The following is a 6,660-nucleotide window of genomic DNA, read 5'->3' as shown; positions in this document are numbered from 1 at the left end:
TGAAACCCAAGCACTAACAATGGTAGAACCGAGCAGCGTCCGCCGAAAGAGTGGCTGGAATTCGCTCCCCACAGAGGTAATCAAGCTCATTGTTTCACGTGTGGACAATCTCAGTACCATGTCGCTCACCGCGTGCTCGTCGGGGTTGTACCGTTTACTCAAAGCCCTCAGGCCGGAGCTTTTTAAGCCAGCTCCTTGCTTGCTGATACCGCCTGATCTTCAGAAACGGTGTGTCATGCACCATAACAATCGTAGGGTGGCGAGAATCAACCCCCTTGACTGTGATCCAATCCCCGTCACCCTCAACTACATTAACGGTATGTACTGGGTCGGCATGAACACGTCTTGGATGGTGCTCGTCGACGGTCGCGGCAGCTAGATGCTCGTGGAGGTCTACACCCGGCTATTGATCCCCCTTCCTTCGATTAACACTACACTGCTTTGGCACCGCGACCCAGAATACTCGGAATCTTACAGTAGCCAACATGATACCAAGTTTGATTTGCTCAAGGTTGTAATCTGCCAAGTGCCCACAAGATCTGCGAATTATAAAGACTTCAGGCTAATTGCATTCTTCAACCGCGGTCTCGCCTATCTGACAGGTCACTGCGGTAAGTGCATAAATCTGCACGTCCATCGCAGGATCATACATCATCCATGGTACTCTAATGCCATTGAACACAAGGGATTCATTTACGTTGTCGACTCCTTCTATGGTTGGACATATTGCTGGCCTACTCTAGTCATCACTACAAACGGTTGTTACAGCAGTGGGTTACTTTCCTATGATATCATGATGGCTTGCTTATATTACTGTCAACATTTACTGAAAAAATATTCATGCTCATAACATGATGTTCTTAAGATTGACTACATTAAGAGCCCTTTTTTATTTGACTCCAACTTGATATGATGTTGTAGGCCACCTGGTGTCCCTACCCTTCCTAATCCCAGAACCTTTCAAAGAAAAGCGGCATGGCAGTTGCATGTGGTTCCTGGCTCGATCAGATGACAGCACGTACCGGACGTGTTGTTTCATGGAATACAATCACAGTCATTGCAAGGTCTTTGAGTAGGATCCCAGCTTCTCTGGGCCTTCAGGAATTTTTGACTGGAGGCTGGTAAGTAGCCTTGGTACACGCTCTTTGTTTCTCAGACTGAATTATCCGGTTAACCAGGAGATAACCGACGGCAAGGATCATGATGGCAGCACGGTTTCGTTCATCAGGCAAAACTATGTGTACACAGTGTACCATGCGTCTCTGCATGCACCATACCCTGATATGTGCCGCCACGCTCTGCAGCCCAAAGTAGGAGAGAGGGTCGCAAGTATCAGACCTTGACCTGCTGGCTAGAGTTTCCCCAGTCAAGCACCCATCTAGTTCAAGCCGTTAGCCAATCTCCATAGCTTAATAAATACTAATGTCTAACTGACCCAGTTAGTTAGATGCGTACATTTGGTGTAGTAGGATCTTTATTTAGTTTGATGCATACACTTGTTCTTTTTTGGTAGCCCTTTTGTAATGATGGCTGATGTTTGGTTTGGAAGAGAGAGCTGCGTCTTTACTCTTCTAGCCTGCTTACTGCTTCTATTGCACCCCCAGCCCTGGATGCTGCTGCTGCTATTTTCAATGTACAATCAATAGTATATTTCATCTGTTGGTTGAATAAATGTGTTGTTAGAATGACAAACACAATGTTTTGGAAGTTGTTGCATGGTCCGATCATTTTGCCCCGTACCGTACGTAGCGCATACTATTTTTGGTACGGAACACATTTTCCACTTGTTGATAACATGCAGCCCACTGATGAAGGCCCAATAGAGGAGCCCATAATTAACTGGAAGGGAGGCTCTCACATGAATCTGGCCCAGGTACATGCTCATGGTCCCCTAAACATAAATAAGTAAGTAAATAAATAAAGTTAAATGCTCATGCACTAGTTCCTTAAATTCACATTATTTCCTATGATAGTGTCGTTACATTCAGTCGATATTATTCTTAGGCAAAGATAGCGACCAGTCTTCTTTCTCCCGGCATTTTCTTCCTACAACCAGCGGACCCATGCAAATCGTAGTCAACGTCATAAATAGTTCCGGTCCATTTTTATTTTGCAATAAGAATGTCCAACCCAGCCCAGCACATTGTCGACAGCACTTTATCCTCCGCCTTGGTGCGCTCGCCGTGGCACCGCCGTCCGGCCCTGTCAACATAGTGAATCGGGAGAGGACTATAGTTGTGAGTATGACAGTATGGACCCACTAGGTCCACTCCCGAACACAAGCAAGCGCCTCTTTTACTACTCAGATGCACCCCTCATTTTTTACTCTAATCCACCCTGCTCATATCTGGGACCCACATCATTTTCGACGTATAGTCAATTAACGACAGAATTGCACAACTTTCTTTTTGAGTAGTAATTCGGAGGAGCAGGCTATAAACTGGGTTGTGTGGTCTTTGTGGCCCGTCTAACAACATGACCAGCCCAGCAGTTTTTTCTTTGGCAAAATAGGTAGCCCAGTATTTCTTTTTGAAGAATACCCAAGCTATGCCTATTTGTTTTCTCTGACCTACTGGGCTGCAAATCTTCCAAGATGAGGAGGGATGCATTCCGGCCTGGCCAAAGAGTATGGTTAGTGTGTGTTAAAAGTAATATCAAAGGGGTTGAAAATTCCAAAAAAAAATATAGCAAATGGGATATTAGTTTCCTTTTTTGTTTTTGTTCTTCACTGATATTTTATACTCCCTCCATCCCAAAATTCTTGTCTTAGATTAGTCTAGATACGGATGTATCTAATACCAAAACGTGACTTGATACATCCGTATTTAGACAAATCTAAGACAAGAATTTTGGGACGGAGGGAGTATTTCATTGGATTAAACATGACATAGTACTAATTTATTTTTAAATTTGTTTCGGTATGGCTACTAATTTTTGGATTAAGAATATTTTGTTCCCCAGCAAAAAATTGCGACTTTTCAAAATTTCACACATATTTAGTATAATTTTGTAACCCTCGTACTGACCAGAAAATGGGCAGCAATTCTAAAAATGGAAAATAGGCTGCAATAAATTCCATATGAATTATAAAATGAGTAAAAATTTATAAAAATAATAGAAAATGGGTTGTACACATCACAGATTTCGAGGTTGGCTTGTTTACGCAAGGCTTTGTCAGTCAACACACGATTCTAGCAGTAGTGACTGTTGGATGTCCATCCAATGGGCGACGTGCTTCTTCAATATCTGATCTTCCTACTCCAGCCGCCTAAACTAGCACCGGCGGGACTACCTGCTCCCTCCTCTTGTGGCCAGCCGTCATGCCGCGCAGGCTTCATCGGCCCACCCTACTCCCTCTCCTGGCCTGGCCGCACGTAATCAACTGCCTCCTTATTACGCGAAAAAATAATTCCTCCCACTGACATCTGGGGTGCACCCGTTGGGAGGATGACCTGTGGGCCTACTAAGTTGACACGTACACAGGGCTTGTCAACTTAGTCAACAAACGATTCTAGCAATAGTGACCGTTGGATTTGAATCGAACGGTCCTGCTCCTTCTTCAATGGCTGCTCTTCTTGCACCAGCCGCCCAAACCAGCGTCGGCGAGACCGCCTGCTCCTGCCTCCAGTGGCCGCTTGTGCTTCCGTTGAGGCCTCACCGCCCCCTACTACTCCCACCGCTAGCCAGGCCCTGCAGCGATGACAGCCTCACACCGCAGTCGAACCAGTGAACCCTCGTACTCCTCTCTGCGTGGGCATCCACTGCCGCGTCTTCCCCGAGTCCGCGTCGTCCCCTTCCTAGGCCTTGTCGTCGTCCACCGCCCTGGTGCTCTCGGCGCGATGTGGTCAAGGAACGACTTCCATCGGAAGAGTACTATACGTGGAGAGGCTGACAGCTGGGTCCACGGCAGCCGCAAGGAAGTGCCTCCTTATTACGCACAAAATAATTATTCCTCCACCTGACAGCAGGGACCCACCAAACGGGCCACCTTATTTCGCGAAAAAAAATATTTCCCCCCTGACTGCTGGGACCCACCAGCTACATCTTCGCACGCAAGGAAGTGCGTCCATATTATGGGCAAAAAAAATGATTCGCCCCCCTGACTGATGGGACCCACCAGCTACATCATCGCACGCAAGGAAGTGCCTGACAGTCGGGACCCACCTGGACGAAGCATACGTAGCATTCTCATTCTGGTCGCAAACGTGTACGTACATACTAGTCGATGTAGAGGCACGCACGTGTCGTAGTAGAGGTGCGCATGTAGCATGTACACGTACGTATAGCAGCCAGGGTGCGAGAAAGAAAATATTTCCACGTACGTACATATGGGCGGGGTCTCGAACGCCTACTTGCGCATATGTACGGCCAGGGCTCGTGTACATGGCTGGGTCAGAATGGAGAAACTGCGTCGTCGTCATGTTCATGGGGAGCCAACCGGCTTGGTCGGAACATAATGCGTCGTCATGTTCATCGGGAGGGCTTGGACAGAACAGCCGATGGAAACGAGGTATGGCATACCGCAGAACAGAGGAAACGTCCTTGTGTTCGACCGGACATGGTCAAAACGGGATCCTGTTCATCAGGAGGAGTCTGGCTTACCGCAAAACGGAGGAAACGGACTTCTATTGGACCTTCTATGGTCGAAACGGGGTCCTGTTGATCGTGAGGGGTGTGGCATAACGCAAAACGGAGGAAACGGACTTGTGTTGGAGCGCTACGGTCGAAACGGGGGTCCTGTTCATCGGGAGGGGTGTGGCGTACTGCAAAACAGGACTCCACGGGATACTATTCATCTCCACTGTCGACCTCCTCCAGCCTCCACGGGCTACTGTTCATCCACCATCGACCTCCTCCAGCCTCCACCTGCGACTGTTCATCCACGGGCTCCTGTTCATACAGCCTCCACCGCGCGCTCCTCCATCGGCTACTGTTCAACCACCCCTCCACGAGCTACTATTCATCCAGCCCTCCACCGACTACTGTTCAACCAGCCCTCCACCAGCTACTGTTCAACCTTCCCTCCACGGGGTCCTATTCATCCAACCCTCCACGGGGTCCTGTTCATCCCTGCCCAACCGGCTCGACCAATCGGGGTCCTTTTCATCCAGCGGAAACACCACGGGGTCCTATTCATCCAACCCCCACCAGGAAATGTTCATCCAAACCCCCCAACAACGCTCACTATTCATCCAGAGGCAGCATCGACCGGCTTCAGTTAGCAGCAGTAGCGAAGGAATCGCTCGATCTCTCGGGTTCAGTAACGCATAGCCTGAAGTGCAGTCTCTCAGGTTCAGTTAGGTGATAGCCTCGCTCGGGTTCAGTTAGAGCCCAACACCTCGCACCCACCCGCGCACGTGTACGAGAGAAATGCGCATCGCTCGGCCCCCGACCACCCATCGTAACCGGGAACTCCTCGATATTTTCCTTGCCCTTGCTTCTACCACGGTTTTTTCTGTCATGGAAGGCCCAAAGAATGTCATGCAGCTGCGTCTCCGGCCCGCCCAGGATGAAAAGCCATTTTCTATCATGATTTTTTGTCATAGAAGTAGGAGCCCACCACATCTATGATGATACCGGGTTTTGTCACAATTATCGTCATAGAAGTGTCATAAGTATGACAGGAAAAAAAATCGTTCGGCCCAAAATGTCACGGATGTGCTTTTTTGTAGTGCTGCCAAAGGAAAAACAGCCACTGTCGTGGAAAAACAAAAATGGTCCCAAACGGGGACAACCCGGGTACACAACAACAACAGGTCCACAAGGTTTATGTCCGCCTACCTGATCAGGGTAGCGCGCGCCCATAACCTTCCCTAGTTGAAGGCACCGGCGAGAGGCATGACAATAGTCTGGTAGGGCCTTCCCCATACATAAGGCAAATGGGGTTGCACTGGTCAGCTCGATACGGTGGCACCATGACTCAGCCAACAGTTGTTCAAGTTCAATTAAGTCCGGTTAAACTTGGATGCAATAACTTGATGTTGGGGAACGTTGCAGAAAATTAAAAAAATTCCTACGGTTTCACCAAGATCCATCTATGAGTTCATCTAAGCAACGAGTCATGGGAGAGAGATTGCATCTACATACCACTTTGTAGATCGCGTGCGGAAGCGTTCAAGAGAACAGTGATGATGGAGTCGTACTCGCCGTGATCCAAATCACCGATGACCAAGTGCCGAACGGACAGCACCTCCACGTTCAACACACATACGGAGCGGATGACGTCTCCTCCTTCTTGATCCAGCAAGAGGGAAGGAGAGGTTGATGATGATCCAGCAGCACAAAGGCGTGGTGGTGGATGCAGCAGAACTCCGGCAGGGCTTCGCCAAGCTGCTGCGGGAGGAGGACGAGGTGTAGCAGGGGGAGGGAGGCGCCAATGCCCAGGGTGCGAATGCCCTCCCCCCTGCCCTCCTTTATATAGGCCCCCAGGGGGGCGCCGGCCCTGGGAGATGCAATCTCCCAAGGGGGGCGCCGGCCAGGGGGTGGAGTGCCCCCCCAAGGCAAGTGGTGCGCCCCTCCCCCCCCCCCACCTAGGGTTTCCAACCCTAGGCGCAGGGGGGGGGCCAAGGGGGGGCGCACAAGCCCACTAGGGGCTGGTTCCCCTCCCACTTCATCCCACGGGGCCCTTCGGGATAGGTGGCCCCACCCGGTGGACCCCCG

Source organism: Triticum dicoccoides, chromosome 7B (genome assembly GCF_002162155.2).
Source record: "Triticum dicoccoides isolate Atlit2015 ecotype Zavitan chromosome 7B, WEW_v2.0, whole genome shotgun sequence".
Taxonomy (NCBI): domain Eukaryota; kingdom Viridiplantae; phylum Streptophyta; class Magnoliopsida; order Poales; family Poaceae; genus Triticum; species Triticum dicoccoides.
Note: the sequence above shows the minus strand (reverse complement) of the source record.